The sequence below is a fragment of the Magallana gigas genome, chromosome 8 (assembly GCF_963853765.1).
Source record: "Magallana gigas chromosome 8, xbMagGiga1.1, whole genome shotgun sequence".
Classification (NCBI taxonomy): domain Eukaryota; kingdom Metazoa; phylum Mollusca; class Bivalvia; order Ostreida; family Ostreidae; genus Magallana; species Magallana gigas.
In genome coordinates, this window is record NC_088860.1 from 35,823,986 (window position 1) to 35,842,614 (window position 18,629).

Here is an 18,629-nt window from a genome sequence, read left to right on the forward strand (position 1 = left end):
AAAAAAAACTGATTCTTTGAGACAAAATAAATTGACATAATCAGTTTGACGTTCTCTAAGTGCAGTGCTGTAGCTCTTAGTCTGAAAAAGAATCGGATGGACGACCTAGAACCCAGATCGTCCATCCAAATTTCTTGAATGTTGCCATTTCTTTCGTACGCGGACGCATGTTGGCCGAATACTCACCGAGACTAAATGGTTCGTATTTTAAGTTTTAACTGCGTTTAAAGGTAATATTGGAATTCCGATAATTTTGAAAATGATTAATTAAATAAAAAGGGTTAAAATTACCGTTAAATTACCGGCATCGGTCTTCCCCATGCGCGAATCTAGAAGAGTAGGGTGAGGGTTCCAGATCCAACCCTAACCCCCGCAAAATTTCTTTCCATTACATGTACAATATAAAATTACAAAAATATGCCTCGGACATCCCCAGGCAAACTCAAATAACCGTCAGACACTCAACCCCCACCCCAGGAATATTTTTCTTATCCGCGCGTGCCCCTCCCCCCCCCCCCTCAAAAACAAAATTATTCTTCAGAACCCCCTGTAAAATTTCGAGGATCTCCGCATACATTCTAAAAGATTCATTGGCCCTTGCTTTCGATTAAAAATGCGAGTAAAATGTTTGGTCTTTTTACGTTCATACCGGGCATACCCACTGTGTGATTATAATCGTCGTCCATATTCTGTGTATATTGAGTCAATTATGATGATTAGATAAGTTTCTCAAAATAAAATGCACATGCAAAAAAACAACATGCGGCGAATCAAACTTCAGACAACTTTTAAAGATCTGTATTTGCTTATATACATGTACTTTGTTTCTTTTACACAGTGTTTACACATCTAATATTGCACCATGGTCAGGTATCAATTTTTGTATTACGTCACAAGTATGACGCAGCTACGACGGAAGACCTAATCGTTGCTTGCAACGAGCTCGTCTCTAGTTGAACTTTATTATCCATATGTTAAACCAACTTGTCTGTTACCTTTTATGTCTGTAACATCAGTCTGTAAACCTCCAAAACCCTCTATAAGAATAAAGATAAAGTCTTTACATGTATAAAATCATTTTAAGTCACCTTTGCATAATAGAAACTGTTTGTCATTTACATGAAAATTCAGCTTCACTTTATTCCACCTTTTTTTTTTTTATCACAGATTCAAATACCTTTTGGAAAAATGTGAGTCATGATTAATTTAGATGTTACTTATCTAAAACAAGCAAAGTTTCTATTGTATATTTATTTAATTTTATTATCAATTTGTTAAACCAACTTGTTACCTTTCAGATTTGTAATATCAGTCAACAGTGTATCTATGTAGAGCTCTATCGATTCAGTGTCCATAAAACCAGTTTTTAACAAAATCAGAGTGTCCTGGTACTTGGTTCCAGTCCCCAGGTAACATTCCAACTCTTTTACAATTTGAGAAATATGATTCCACTTTCGTTCAAAATCAGAGTCCGAGAGATAAAAATCCGTAGCATGTCCATACCATTCGTTTCTTGAAATACGAACTCGTTCTATGTTTGCTGACACACTGTTATCAGTATTTTCTGGATTGTTCCCCCATTTGTTTTTGTGTGGAGAAATTGAACAAATGTTACGTAAGAGGAAATAGAGCAACGTAATGTCAAAGTCGGAGTATCTTTTGTTATAGACGAGCTGTTTCTGTTTTTCACTGATAGGAGGTTTTCTTTTTTGACGTATGTAATCTTTAACTTTCCTTTCCAAGTCAGGCGGTGATATCTCTTTTGCGAGAACTTCGCGCAGTAAATCAATGCAGGGACCCAATAACGCCCGGGCAATTCGAGCAAAATGTGTAGTCCCCCGATTCGATTTATATTTTGATAAGGACATCCCTTCTCGCATACAATATCAACAAGATTTCCTACAAAAAAATATATAATAAGAATGTAGAAAGGTTTTCTTTAATTTCAGATAACACTCTTAGAATGTAAGGACGTTGAAGGTGTTAAAAGCGACCGTGACCGCCGCTGTGAAAAGCGGGCGAGCAAAGCTAAAGGGATAAGAGCGAGCAAATCCACAGATACATAAAAATATTGACTGCATCCTTATCAAGTAAATGGCTGACCTAATACTTGGAATTTACAGTTCAATAAGGGCTCTTGACATGTACATGTATTTTAATTAGTTTTGCACAAGCTCTGGTTAGAACCAAAAGTCAGAACTATATCACACCTTTTTAACTTTGCATTTTTCACAGAAACGTAAGGAAAGCAAATATATGATAGGCCCATACATGTATAAATAAAAATCATAATATAAAATGCGATAGTGTCATCATGATTCATTGCAATTTTCAATACATTCACCACGATTCAATAAAAAGTAACATAAATTCTTGGAAATATTTGGTAGCCATATTATTTTCAATCGTTCATCAACTGCTCCCAAGGAATATAAAGCGGTCTTGGAAGTTACGGTTGTTTAATTGCTTTCCGAGTGCATATGAACTTCACTTTGTAATAAAATGAAAAACGTGAGGCCCTAGGGCCATATCACTCATCCCAGTAACATTGGCCATCACTCTTATTTAAGCAGCTTACTCTAATCAAAGCAGCTTAAAAATGTCAAATACAGATACTTCAGGCCAGTCGCGGGTGTTTAATTTTGCAACTGCAGTGCTGGGTATTTTGCATTTGATTAAGATGCAGAAAAATTAAAAAAGATAGTACACATTTCTTTTCGGTAATCGTCGGTTGTTATCGCCCACCTTTTTCCATTAATCGTCGACTATTCAACTTAGTATGAATCGTTCAATTCCGATGTCGACGTCATGTTATACAAAAAACTGGCGCATTGTGACAGAAAATTTGATGATATACGTATATAGATACGGAGCTAATGATTGACATTAATCATTCATCACAAACTGTTTTGATTGTTTGTTTGATATTTTCTATAGATGTAAGTTCATTATAAAAAAAAATCATGACATGACCTTTTTTATATCGCATTTTTGGGAGTTGATTTTAATCAACTCTCTCCTATGCAATTACTCTGGCAAACCGAAAGTAAAACAGTGTTTGGACCTAAGCACAAATCATCAGCGATGACAAGACTTAGTTCTTGAAAATTATAGAAAAATTCAACGTAATGTATGCTGAAGTATATGAAGATATCTTTATAGTCTTATGTGTTCCTACGCCAGAGTTTAATATAGCCTCGTTCAACCAAACGCTCGGCTGTCTCCGTAAATCTCCGACAAGCAGAAAGGCTCTCTTGCTTGTCGGAGATTAACGGTTGAACGAGACTAGAGTTCGATATCAATAGTGCTTGGATCCATAAAATATTTAGTATTGCTTCGATTACTTATATATAGTTTGAAATCTATCTTTAAATATTACACAACATGATTCATATGGGGTTTCTCGAAATTCTTGTCGGAAAAGTCTAAAATTCATATAATAAAAAAGTGCGTAATTCAAATACAGACTAGAAACTAATTGCTATGCAAGATAAGTTGATTTTAAAATAAATGATAATCGATAAAATCAACACCCGTCAGTACTTCAGTACTTTGATATATTACTTTGGTCGCTGTATATCAGGATGCGATATAAAAATGCAATGGAATAATCTATGTTTATCACATGTTTAGCTCAGTATATGGGGATATCACTCATGTAATAAATATTTGGTATTCCACGTTGTGTTCTTGCACCACATGACGTCATAGTTAAACAAAACGTAAACAGTATATATAATGAATATATTTGTGACGTGTGCATATTGGCAGAGAAAAAGGTTTGGCAAGGGAGCAAAAAAATCATCTGCGATTTTTCATTCCAAGATTGATGGTACATAATGTAGTTGTGGTGATAAAATAAAAAAAAAAGATTAAGAATATATACATTTCGTCAAACTAAGCCCCCCAAAAATATGATAAGATTATAAATATATATATATATATATATATATATATATATATATATATATATATATATATATATATATATATATATATATATATATATATATATGGAATAAAAATTATCTAATAATTAACTATATTCAATAAATGAACTCTAATATTTCGTGCATATATATTATGTAACGTGTAAATGATAATGACTGAGTGTGGTGAAGAAAATCTCAGCGATATTTCTTGAGACTGAAAAAATTAACTTTCGTCTCTTTGGAATCTCAGACCAGTACAACAGAAAGTAGTTCGTAATTTTTGCCTCAACTTTGGCCGTTTTTTACGATAGAAATAGGCTTAGCTAAACCAACTACGTAACACTATATACCCTTTCAACTTTTAGTTTTGATATCTTTTTAACTCTCTATCAACATAAAACGTTAGTTTTCAACCCTTAAACGGCTTTTATCCAACAGAATAATCAAATAAATTATTTTTTATATTATTTCCAGATTACTTTAAATGTCCAATGCTGGAGGGAATCATAGATAACGAGCTTTGGTTGTAATATAAATTCAAATAAGAATATCACCCAACAAAAGTGCCTCGATTACAAACTGGAAGCAAACTGTTACAAGCGCAATTGTCCATACATACATTGGTGCCTTAAGTGCAAAGGCACCATACATCTATGTTGAGCAACAGTGCTAACCAAACTCCGACTCATTCAAATTACGTACTTCCACTCCAGTACGCAACAACTATTACGTCACATTCAGGTCTCAGACACCACCAAACACGCACCAACCAACCGTGGCCGGAAAACCCTCATCAATCCCAAAGATATTTCGGTACTCGTATATTCTCTCATAATTAATAGTGCAATTAGCAAATATTTAAGTCAATACCAATAGGGTCTCAGGAAGGTATTTAGAGGGTACTTGCAGCTCAGCCGGTGTGAAGCTTATATCATAGAAGTTATTTTTTAAAATTTAATGCCACAAAAACCCCCCGCATCAACATCAATGCAAAAATAACGGAGTTAAGCCGGTTCAAAATGGCTATTTTCACCTGCTTTGAGAAATCTAATCAAGAGAAAATAGAAATAGGCGATAACAAGGCTTCAGCGGAAGTGACATAACGAGGTCAACAGGAGTGAAATTTCTTTACAAAGCAATACAAAATAGATTTTACTGCCAAAATGATTGTTATAGGTCTGATGTTTTGATATATCTAGTTATCTTAAGTATTGTAGATTTAGTAATGTGTATTCGTAATTATTTTGTTATAGTCAGATTTCTTTTTAAAGGATTTTAGAATTTGCTTTTCTCGTCGCCTTTTTACCGATAAATACGATAATTTAAAACGCTTGCATGGGAAGATTGATGTTCATTATTTATCTTTTAAAAATACATAACATCCCTTCACACACGAACGATCCGAGACAATAACACAGGTAAAGAGGTAAACTAACGAAGCTGCTGCTCCAGACACGTGTGTATATGGGGTATGTATACACATGGTACACGAGTCAGGTGAACAAAGACGGGGTTTCACACCTCTAAACTGGTAAATTGATTTGTTTATAATTAGCTACTCAATTTTTATCAAATAAAACAGATACATAAATTAGACTGTGTAAGGTCAAGCAATCATTAGCTAATACATGTCAAAAGTCCGCCAATCAGTAAAGAATCATGACTCGGGCCATCGAAGCGTAGCTGCTGATCAAAATAAATCAAATGCTTAATTTTACTTATATAATCACTTAAATTATGACAAAATTTACAATTCACCAAATTGAACCTTTCATTTAATATTTTTAGTAAATACATTGGTCTTAATTTTTTATTCAATAAAGTGCACCTTTTTTTCGAGCGCTATGGTCAGCAATTTAACCCTTTAAACAACTCTCTAAACCTTAAATTGTTATATTGACAACGAATCATTATCATTTCTGCTCTTCTTTACAGAGGGGGTCATTTTTCTACGGAGGTCATTTTTCTTCGTGTTGAACATGAAGAAAATAACACCATGGTCTTTTTTTTTGTACTTAAGTACATTATTATCATAGTCTCGATTATTATTACCGTAAAATATGCAAGTCTTTAGTACCATAATCGTGTATTTGAAATTGTTTGTTAGATAAAAACAAGTGTATATGCATGTTTATTTGCGAGAGTTTGTTATTTATTTCTGCACAGCAGTGAAAATTGCAACATAATTGTGAATTTGATATTATTCGTTAGATTTCTTGCATTTCAAAATAGTTTGCATAAATGATATACAACTTCTTTCTTTCCATTCCCATCTACGATTAAAAAAATAAATGTAATAGTAGTTGTACTTTAATGGTGTCTGTAAAGTAGTTCTAATAATGAAATACATCCCTAAATTCTATTGAAATCATTACTTCAATAGTAGTTGTATTTCAATAGTGGTTGCAAAGTGATTCTTCTAATGAAATACGTCCCCATCCACTATTGAAATAATTTATTTGAATAGTGGTTGCAAGGGGATTTTTCTAATGAAATACATTCCCAACCACTATTGAAATAATTTATTTCAATAGAGGTTTTATTTCAATAGTGGTTGCAAGGTGATTTTTCTAATGAAATACATTCCCAACCACTACTGAAATAATTTATTTCAATAGTGGTTTTATTTCAATAGTGGTTGCAACACCCCAATCCCCCCTTGCAAACATAATTACATTTATTACTCTGACCCCCCCACCACCCACAGTCCTCATGGATAAATAAATATACATCAGAATATTTTAATAACAACGAAAGCCTGTACATGTAGTTGCAACAAAGAAGGTTGTAAACAGTACAAAATTAAATGATATACATGCAATTATATTGCGCAATGGTGTTCAATGCAGAACTGCCAGGACAGAAGATATATTTACTGATTTAAGGTAGTATAAGACACATTGAAATATTCATGCAGATGTGCGTAATAATCAAAATTCTTTCATGATGATATTTTAAAATTTTAAAATGTTACAGTACATGCATGTTAGAAAATAGAAAAGCCCCAGCAGGATTTTAACTCGCTACTTACGGACCCGTAGTTAACACCCAAACCCATTGCACCTCACTGCTAGGTAACATTATTTTGGGGGAACATATTATATTTATACTTTATTGTTTATTTCAATGGGGAGTGCATCACAATATGCAGATGTATAGTACCACCTTAAGACTGATATGTGTGCTTTACATAGCTATTACCTATTAAAATAGTGCAACAGGTTTTGATGAATAAAGTCATAAAAATACACGCATATTACAAATTACTGATCTCTGTCTGAAGTTACGTTCACAACACAGGTCAGCAGGCTGTTGTGAATATATGTTTATCACAATTTCATGTTTATTTCTAAGATGGACATAGATGTTTGACCTTCATGTTTTATAAGTTTGATTAATTTTCTAGTAATGTTAATGTATATCCGTTTTTGTCAGATCAAGGTGTTTTGTTAATGTTTAATCAGTTTTCCGTTTTAGTCCGAGAGGAAGAAAGTTAAGCAAAAGACAGTTGGCGAGTTGAGGAGAGCAGAAGAGAGAGATGAGAGAAGAAAGGGTTTGAAGGGTTAAATAAAGATAGATTATAGTACAGGGAATAAAGAGTATAGTTAGGGTTGAGAAATAAGTGATATGGTTAGATAGATGGCTTTTAGGCAGTCCAAGAGAAAAGAGGTTGATTAAGGTTATCCGTATTCTGTTTTGGTGTCAGATTGTGTAAAGTGTGAGCAGAGGTGTATGTATGTTGTTTGTCAGTTATCTGTAACAATGTGGTAGGTTATTCATGTGTATTGTTTTCAGTCTAACATTGTGTTGTATTGTTGATTTATTTATATGTGATTATTAAATGTGAAAAAAAGAAAAAGGGAGTTTTTATTCAGCATTCCAAGACTTCAAGAATAGCTCGCCACATTGATTGGTGCCGCAACCCGCTGTTAAGATTCTTGGAGCCTTTAAGTGTTCAAGTGTACAGAAAAAAGATGTCAGCAACCTACTTGAAATGACTTTGTACCAACCAGGTACAGAAATCTTATAGAGACATAAATTAAAAAAGCCAATAAACTTATGTCATTAAATGTATCCGAGGAAGATCCAACAGCTCTACTTAGAAACGTTGAAACATCAGTGAGACGGATAAAGGAGTTCAGTGCCAAATTTGAAGAAACGATGAAGAAGTGGTCAATGGTGATAGAGGGCCAAGAGACTAAACAAGGTGAACAAGAGAAATTCAGTGAAATCAGTGGAAAAGTGTTCCTTTTATTAAATGAAGCAAAGGAACGCTGTGAGCAGCTCATCATTCTTGAGTAAACACTACAAAAAAACCTCACAACTCTGAAGAAACCTCCCGATATGACATGCCCAAGACTTGATCACCTTATCTATTTACAAGCAAATATGCAGGCACAAATTATTCATTTTCAAGAGCTGTCACTCCAACAACACAACCCAGTGGCAGACTCAGTGGCAGTTAGACTTCCAAAGTTAGAACTACCTTCCTACAATAGAGATAAAATTAAATTCAAGGAATTCTGGGATTCCTTTGAAGCTACTGTTCACAGGAACCATCATCTCTCCAACATTGAAATTTAATTAAATTTAACTATCTCAGAAGCAAACTTACAGAAACAGCTCGACTAGCTACATCTGGACTTTCACTTTCAAATGAAAACTATGATGAAGCTATTTCTATTCATAAGGACAGACTTTTAGATGTGCAATCAGTTATCAACAAACATTATGTTGAACTCATCAATACTCAGTCAGTTACCAATGACACACCAAGTCTGCGGAAGTTACATGATGACATTGAGAGACACATGCGCAGCTTGGAAGCTTTACATCAGGATGTCAACCAAGATGTGTTCATTTCCATGATTACCTCGAAACTACCCAAAGAAACCCTACTGCAGCTTGAAATACAAAAAGGCCCACAGGAAAAGTGGACGGTGCAGAAACTGAGAGATTTAATGAAAAGTTACATCACAGTAAAAGAATCATCAGAACTTCAAGCTTCTAGTGTTGTAAGACATGAAGAGAGGCACACCACAGCAGAAGCCTTAGTGGTCTCAACTAATATGGAGTCAGCAATACGACGAAACAGACCAACGAGACTTCCAGTGATACCTTCAGTGTGCACCTTTTGTGAGGGTTCTCATTGGACTGTTGAATGTAGAAAATACAGAACCATAGGAGATAGAAAACAGAGACTCAGGGGGAAGTGCTTTGTCTGCTTGAAGCCTGGCCACAGAAGTAACGAATGCAGAGTTGAGAAGACATATTATCATGGTAAGCAGCATAGCCACCATAGAAGCTTATTTCACAAGAGAAAGAGAAAATTCACACCTGACTGAAGAAATAAGCACAATAGAAGAGACTTCAAAGTTTCAAAGGGATTCAAAGAATAATTTAATTATCATTAGGTGATACTGTTTTGATGCAGACAGCAAAAACAGAGGTTTCAAACTAATATAGAGAAAATTCAGAACCAGATAAACTTTTTATGGACTCAGGATCTCAGATAACATACATAACAGCGAACTTAGCTGACAGATTACAGTTGAAAAGCCATGCCTCAGAGAAGATATCCTTGATAACCTTTGGTGCGGAAAGGCCTAAATTAGTGAAAACACCTAAAGTTTCCTTGAATCTGAAACTCAAGGATGGACATAATTTAAGTATTGATGCAAATGTTGTACCCACAATTACAGGAACAGTCCAGAGAAAACCGGTTCCCAAAGACATCCAAGACAGATGACAAATCCTGTGGAAAATCTACAGTTAGCAGATAATCTACCAGTAAAGTTTGAAAACTCGACAGTTGAAATCCTGATAGGTAATGATTATTACCTGGATTTGATACTACCAGAAAGAATAGAAATCCAAAAGGGATTTTACCCACTTGCTTCTAAACTTGGATGGATTCTCACTGGAAGGACCCAAAGACCATATTGCGAAGATGAGGAGGTTATGATGATTACCAATGGGAATTTATCTCTCACAGAATATTGCCTCCATTTCAGAGTGGATGAGTGCCTATCGGTAAAACCTTCCATTGATCATTTTTGGAATCTGGAAACAATTTGAATACAAGATCCTCCTTTCACCTCAGATGACGAAAAAACCCTGAGAAATTTCAATAGCTCTTTGAAGATAGAAAACAACAGGTCACAAGGACTTGAAAGGAAAAATTTCCAGATCTTCCCGAAAATAGAGAACTAGCATATGGGAGACTCAAGTCACTAGTCCACAAGCTGCAGATTAACTCTGAGTTATTGCATAAGTATTATGAGATAATTCAGGACCAGTGTAAAAAAGGGGATTATAGAGAAAGTTCAGCGGAGTAACGTAATGGTGAGACGGAAATTAAGCACTACATTCCTCATCATGCAGAAATAGACTTAACGAAACCCACTACCAAAGTAAGAATTGTGTATAATGCATCAGCGAAGTCGCAACCTAAAACCTCCAGCTTGAACGAGTGCTTTCACAGAGGACCAGTGATGCTGCATGACTTGTGTGGACTCCTACTGCGCTTTAGACTAAAGAAGATAGCAATAGTCACTGATATTGAGAAGGCATTTCTGCAAGTTAGTCTACAGAAAAAAGATCGTGATGGCACACTATTTTTCTGGTTAAAGGATGTAAATAATCCCACGGTACAACAGCATCGTACAAGTGTACAGATTTTGCAGAGTTCTCTTTGGGGTGATCTCCAGCCCATTCCTACTAGCAGCAACTGTAGATCATCACCTCAGTACTTATGAAAGCAAGACAGCAGAAAACATCCGGAGTAATATTTATGTTGACAATGTTATTACAGGGGTTGATACAATTGAGGAAGGAGAGACCCTGTACAAGGAGGCCAAGGAAATCTTCAATAGCATGCCTATGAACTTGAGAGACTGGGTATCAAAGGTTAAGGAGTTCTACAGACTTGTTCCTCCTTAAGATCAATCAACAAGAGAGAAGATGAAGATACTTGGAGTGACCTGGAAACAGAAGATGTACTCTCAGTCCCAGTTGGGAATTATGAAAACATGCCATTACCAGTGGTCAAACGTGAAGTACTACAAAGAGTTACATTAATAAATGATCCTCTTGGATTTTTCACTCCAGGTACTTTGAAGGCAAAACTATTTCTTCAAGCGTTGTGGGAGAAAAATCTTCAGTGGGACGAACAACTTCAAGAAGAAGATATTAGGTAGTGGAAAGAGATATCAGCAGATTTAAGAGAAATTCCACAATGCCAGATTCCAAGATACTGTGGGCTCCCAGGAGAAGTTTCCTACAGACTTTTGTGCTTTTGTGATGCGTCAGCGAAAGCCTTTGTCACGGCAGCTTACCTACAGATGACCACTGACACTTTAAGCATCTGTAACCTAGCAATTTCGAAGACTCGTTTAGCACCCAAAAAGAAAATGTCCATGCCCCGTCTTGAACTTCTGGCTGCTCTCATTGGTGTGCGAAGCATAAACTTTGTAGAAAATCAACTGAAACTGGCAATATCTGAGAAAATACTATGGACAGATTCACAATGTGTTTTACACTGGATTAAGACTAAAAAACCCTTGACAACATTTGTAGAAAACAGAGTTAAAGAAATTCTGAGTTGCAGGGACGTTGAATTTCAGTACATTATTTCAAGCAGAGGTACGACAGTTGACACTTTAAAAGAAAATACCTGTTGGTGGAATGGCTCAGCATGGTTAAAAAAGATGAGTTGCCTTCATGGAAGCCCCCTACCAGTGAAAATTACTTTGACGGTATAATTGGGACTGAGTACAAGAAACCTCGAGTGATGTATGAGACAAACTATTAGCTGGGGAAGGTCCTCACCGATTCACAGAGACTGTTAGTGCTGAATATATGAATCCATTTTGCATGGACTACAAGCGATTCTCATCCTTCAAGAAGCTAATGATTTAGAGTATCAGCATGGATTCTGAGATTCATTAAGAGACTAAAGAGAGCGCAGCTATGTTAAGGCTGTCCAAAGCTAAATATATATCGAAACATGATACTATTTTAATTATCGAAAAATACTTTAACCGAGCGAGTTTCTTTAAACTTTTATTACATAAATTAACGGTGACATCCAACACTATATTTGATGCATTTTTGTGACGTCATATATTTTTCTTAAGCACGTGACAGGTGTATTCTAACACGGTAAATAATCTATAAAAATCGCATCGGCGCAAGTGAGTAATGACATTAAATCACAAATATTTTTATGAAAAATCCTTCGATAAGTAATGTATTTTGCAGTTCTTACAGGGGGTTCATATAAATATTTCGTTTATTTGAAATATTGTCAAAACATTTCGCACCGCCATCGAAATAAGGCACATGTTTACCTTTTAGGTTCGATTTACACAAAATCGGTTCAATCGATAGGTTTCCCCCAGCAAGATTTACTTATTTTCTCTTCCGATTTCACGTAAAATATACTAAGATTGTTTTTATCTTTCACTTGCGCAAAGCCGTTTTTTATATGCATATACATATCACGATTCATTAGATTACACGTAGCAGGGAGAGTCTCAAAACCATTAGTTTATGAATAGTTATTTACCTATTACGAAGCTTTAAAACTGTTGATTTTTTTATACTCCATATCGGTGATATTGAATTTAGTATCACTAGTATTTTCAACAGTGTCTATGTAAAGGAATGAAGCGGTTTTTTTATGCACAATGAATATCACTTATTACGTTACGATACATTCCCTAGGAATGATCGAAAGGAATGCAGATCGTGACGTCAAAGTTAACTATGACGTCATATCTTATGAAGTACAGACAAGTGACTTTCTACATATCGCTGTGAAATTAATCGGGCAGCCTTAACATAGCCGCGAGTGAAGTCATCCGCTGGTCCTTTGACTGAGACAGAGTTGAGCATAGCAAAGCCACTTTGGATAAAGAGTATCCAAACCCAGAGCTACAGTGATGTAAAACTTTAACAGAGAAGACGAGACATAATTTAGTTAACCAGTTAGGATTAATGTTAGACCAAGTTGGAATCATTAGATGTGTTGACAGACTAGTAGCTGCACACCTGATGGAGGGAGCTAGGACACCAATTTTACTTCCTAAGAAAAGTCAAGTAACAGATTTACTGATAGACAGTTACCACAGAATATCACTGCATCTTGGAGTATCTTAGACCCTGTTCATGGTTTGTCAGACATACTGGATTCCACAAGGATGTTCTGACATAAAAAAAAAATCTGCGGAGATGAACAATCTCCAAGAGACATGAAGTAGGACCATACAGAATGCCTATTATGCCGCCCTTGCCTAGAAAGAGAGTGAACTAGAGCAGAGCTCGTGGCAAAGCCACGAGTAGGTCTTCCGTTGATGCTGCGAGTTGAAAATGTATGTGATATGGTGTCAATAAATTATAATGACTAAACTTTCAGTTCTGCTTTTGTTATAAAAATGTGTTGTGATTGAAAGCCTGTATATAAAACGTGTATTAAGAAAGAAAGAAAATGTTTTAGGAAAACTATCTGTTGAACACAGTTTATTTAATCGTTTCAAACATTCTTTTAAAAATGGCGAGTTAAATTTTCAGAGGGTAGCAAACATTGTTACATGTAATCATGATTCATGTCAGGAATTGTGTTTTTGGGAGTTGATTTTAATCATCTCTCCTATGCAGTTACTCTAGAAAACCGAAACTGAAACTGTGTTTGCACCTAAGCACAAATCATCGCCGCTGACAAGACTTAGTTCTTGAAAATAATCGATAAATTCGATGTTATGTACGCTGAAGCATTTTTTTTAAAGGAAACTTATTTATAAATACCTTGGAAATAGTCAGATTTTAAATGGTACGAACAATTAGAAGTTTTTTGTAGTTGTGTGTATTCCTACGCTAGAGTTCAATATATAGTCTCGTTCAACCATCGGGTGTCTCTTTACATCTCCGGCAAGTAGAGAGTCAGTCTATATTTAGAGGTCGCATCATCAAGCTATCACGTGACCTGGTATCTCTTACTTGTCGGAGATTAACGGAGACAGCCGAGCATCTGGTTGAACGAGACTAGAGTTCATTTTTGGTTGGATCCATACAATTTTTGAAATATTTGGAATACCAAAACATAGTTTGATGAAATCAATTCTTTTTCAAAATATTACACAACATGATTCATTAGAGGTTTTCTCGAAATTCTTGTCGGAAAAGTCAGAGATTTCATATTATAAAAATGTGCATAATTCAAATGCAGATTATAAACTACTATTTTAAAATAAATAATATTCGATAAAATAAACTCCCGTGAGTATTTCAGTACTTTGATTTAAAAACCGAACCCGCCTACAAAACACGTACCCTTTTCTCTAAGATAACTTCTTTATTTAAAAATATTTCTAAATTTTTGAAAACTATGTGCAAGTTTAGAATTGTTGCGTGATGACAAAATTTACAGACCCTGAAACGTACTACTACACCAAAAAACGTGCGACTTACATGCAAGAAACGTTTCGTGTACGCGGGCATGTTAAGGCTTCCCGATGCGATATGTAGAAAGTCATTTGTCTGTACTTCATACGATATGACGTCATAATTAACTTTGACGTCACGATCTGCATTCCTGTCGATAGTTCTCAGGGAATGTATTTTAACGTTAAAAGTGAATTATATCAAACCAGTATGATACCGCATGTTTCCTTTTTATAGACGCTGCAGTTAATTCTAGACGTACAGAATTCATTCATATTAAAAGCCAGTATCAAATAATCGGCAGTTTTAAAGCTTCGTTTTAAGTAAAAGCCTATTTATAAACTAGTGGTTTGGAGACTCTCCCTGCTACGTGTAAACAACGGAATGAAGAAATTTTAATGCATGTAAAACCAGCTTGGCGCAGGTGAAAGATCAACACAATTTTAGAATATTTTACGTAAAATTGGTAGAGAATATAAGTACCAATGTGAATCGTGCTGCGGAAACCTACGGCTTTACCCCAATTTTTTGTAAATCGCTTTTGATTAGTAAAAATGTGCATTATTTTGATGATTTTGTGGAATGTTTCAACAATATCTTCTATAAACGAAATATCTATTTCTTTCCCAAGCAAGAACTTCAATGTTTATGACTTAAAAAAGGATTTTTCTTAAAAATATGTATGATTTAATGTCATTAATCACCTGCGCCGATGCGTTTTAACTAAATCATTTGCAATATTAGGATTCGCCTGTCACGTGATTACGAAGTACATATGACGTCACAAAAATGAATCAAATATAATGTTTAACATCGGTGTCAATGAATGTAACATAGATCTTTAGAAATACTCCCGGTCAAAGTATTTTTGCGATGATTCAAATAATATCGTTTTCCAGCCGTATTTTAGCATCGGGACGCCTTAACAATGCTGCGTAAACCGTTTAGCGTTTCGTGTGATTAAGAAGCGTTTCGTGTAAACCGTTTAGCGTTTCGGGCAAAGCGTGTAAATCGTTTCGGGCAAAGCGTGCGAGAACCGCGTGAAACATTCATCAGATTTCATTCGGAACTCTCTGACAATTTAATTGTTTCAAAATGGCGCCCGTGTTTTACATTACTTTAAACTGTTTGTGATTGGCAAAACTCTTTTGTACATGTAGGAATTTTCATGAAAAAAATCTACAAGAAATGATGAAGCGTTTAATAGGCATTTACTCCAGAAAAGTTGTTACTTAATGTTTTGACTGACTTTTGTCCAATCAGATTGTAGAAGGCGGAGTTGAGACATTACCGGTCGTGACTTAATTTGAGAGGGAGAGAGAGAGAGAGAGAGAGAGAGAGAGAGAGAGAGAGAGAGAGAGAGAGAGAGTTAACTGGTTAATGGAGTAAATTATAGATGACGCAGATGAGTGAACTATCTATCAACAATAGTTATCGTATAAAGTGACAAATCACGATCTATAGTATGTCCCAAGTTATTGCTTCCATCAATTTTTGATGATTTTTAATAAAAATGCACATACCTGTGAAAGAAACACAACTGAAATTGATGAAAGGGAATATATCCAAGAACATAATTTTTTTACGGAGATTTATAATGGGAAATGTTTACACCTTTCCTCCATTCGGAAGTTATCGGGATACCTCGCGCAATTTTTTAACGTTATCATCCGGGCTTATTAAAGGCTGATGCAATGCAAAATCCCCGTAGACTGAAGCGGTGGAGGGGGCGTTTAACACATATAATCTGGACATTTTTCATATAAGTGGTTGAACGTAGTTTGAGGACAAAGGTATTTACTATTATTGAAATATCAAGCAAAAAGTGGTGGAAGACAAAACTCGGGACATAGAATAGTATATCTTATAAATTTATGAAACTTTGAAGTGTCTTGAAATTCTTTAACCAGGGAACAACGATGTCTAAATATAGATCAATAATAGGATAAGGTAATGTCAAACATGGAAGACTGTACGAATATTTAAGAAACTGTTTTTATTAGAAGTGTTACCGTTAATAATCAAATCAAAGTTTGCCGAATCTTTCTGGAATTAAACATAGGTTGTAAATTTACTTTGTATAAAAACTTTCTTCATGGTTACTCAGTGTGAAACATTCTTTACCTTAGACGTTTTACTTTTCCACTAAGCATCCGCCTTCGTTGCCTTTCCTTTACACTACATCTAAATTCATCATGTTCATAAGTGATCATTCGTTCGCATTTCAAACTATTTAATGTCCGTATTCTCGAACTCCATGCTAGGAAATTTAGATGGATATAATCTACGTCATTCTTATCCATGTGCATGTTGTCGACGGCGCGCGGCCAAAGAAATTTTCACAATTGTTCTTTAAAATGCTTTAAAGTTATACAATATAGGATATACATGTAATTTTATATACAGACCTTAATTAATTGTTTGCAAGTTTATAACTAATGGTTATTCCTGTATCGGCACCACTTATAATTTACTCAATTCACTCTCTCTCTCTTTTCTTTCTCTCATTCAAGTCACGAGCGGCAATGTCTTAACTCCGCCCAGCTACGATCTGATTGGACAAAGGTCAGTCAAAATATTAGGTAGAAACTTTTCTGGAGTAAACCCCTATTAAACGCTTCAGTGTACTTCGCTGTAACTTAATCGATCATGTTTTGATAAGCATATATCTTTTTTTATTTATTTACATCGATAACTCTTACTGAGACCATTCGACTTTGTACAAGCAGCACGCATAACCTCGGACATCGGGTGTCTCCTGCACCTGGCTGAACCCGTCAATCAAACTCTGTGTATTTGTTTTCATTGGATGGTCAGGCGTCTCTTTTTTGTCAGTAGCCAATGGAAAATTAATTACTTCAAGGTAATCGGAATCAGTATTTGATGAAGCATACAATTTAAATGACAAAAAATTTATTAATTATCTGAAAATTATTTAAACCACTGTTAACGGACAACAAAGAGTCTTAGAAGTAATTAACACACAGGGATTTGCCTACAATGTACACAGTCATTCAATTACTAGTAATTATTATGGGAATCTTTACGCATGGTATTTAATTTGAACAGATTATAATAATCTATACACTGTACGCCGTTACACATGTACGAAGCGCCGGTAATATATACGAATATGGAGTCAAAAATTTAAATCATTTTTATTTCTTGTTCTTTTCAATACAATGTGAAATTACTTTCAGAAAAAAAATCCGAATTTTCTTTTTTGTGCAATGATTTGAATTTTTTCTGAGGTACATGTATATAAATGTACAGAACATACTTATTTACGCGCGAATGATACGACATAGGAAAAAAATAATCGGTTGTTCGTAGAACATTTTTATCTTATGAATGTGACTAATTTAATTTTGAATATTTTTCAACATTATCAATGTAAATAATATCAGGTGTATTTACTGTTTGTGTTTTTACATCGTAATCTCTGAGACCAATAAAAATACTAATGTTAACAGAAAAAATCAAATCCCGCCGAATACTGAAAAACCGATTTTAGTTTGCAATCATACGGATTTTATTTTTGGTATTGACTATTAAGTTAAGGTAACTTTTTTTCTGTATGATTTTATTATTTATTATTTTATGTAAAAGCACCATTCCAACTGTTACTCAGTTATATAACAATTGATGACCTATGTTCCAAGCTGTGTGCGCTAAAGCGACACAAGATTCTCGGTCGCACGTGGCGATTGAATTTACACAGACTGACCGAATTAACAAACGGGTGGGAAAGTTTAATATTTATTTATTTAATATTTATTAAGAAAATTTTCAAAGTCTGTTCTTCCAGAAACCAACTTTAACAACCTATTGTATTGTGATTTTAACTTTTTTTTTGTCATTATTACTTCTACTGTACATGTGATCCTTGACTGTATTCGTGTACATTTGTATATACTGATTTTGAACCTCAAATACCAGTGAACTGGTCTTGAGCGAATAAAGAATTGAAAAAATTGAAGAAAGTGAAACAAAATGTTACACATGAGAAGAAGCCACCAAAAATTATTTTCGATAGATCTTGACAATTAAAAAAATCCAGCGCGAGCTCCTGTCAGCGGGGCGGAAGGGGGGGGGGCAGCAATGAGTTCGCTTCTACAAAGAAACGAACGACCATGTAGAAAAACTACAGAAGTAATTAATATGTAACCGATAGAATCTAATCTAAAGTTGTTTAAAATTCATGTGAAAATTAAAAAAAAAAATCATTGAATGCCTCAATTCAGGACATTTTTT

At 34.9% G+C, this 18,629-nt stretch overlaps 1 long non-coding RNA gene across 1 annotated transcript in view; it reads right to left on the minus strand.

The window, feature by feature from the left end:
- The window catches only part of LOC136270560 (uncharacterized), a 64,411-nt gene that overhangs the window by 10,170 nt on the left and 35,612 nt on the right, over positions 1 to 18,629 (minus strand). The window contains exons 4-5 of the long non-coding RNA XR_010708343.1: positions 1,292 to 1,899; positions 996 to 1,037 (exon numbers count right to left, since the gene is read on the minus strand). This is a non-coding gene — a long non-coding RNA (uncharacterized lncRNA). The remainder of the gene's footprint in view (positions 1 to 995; positions 1,038 to 1,291; positions 1,900 to 18,629) is intronic.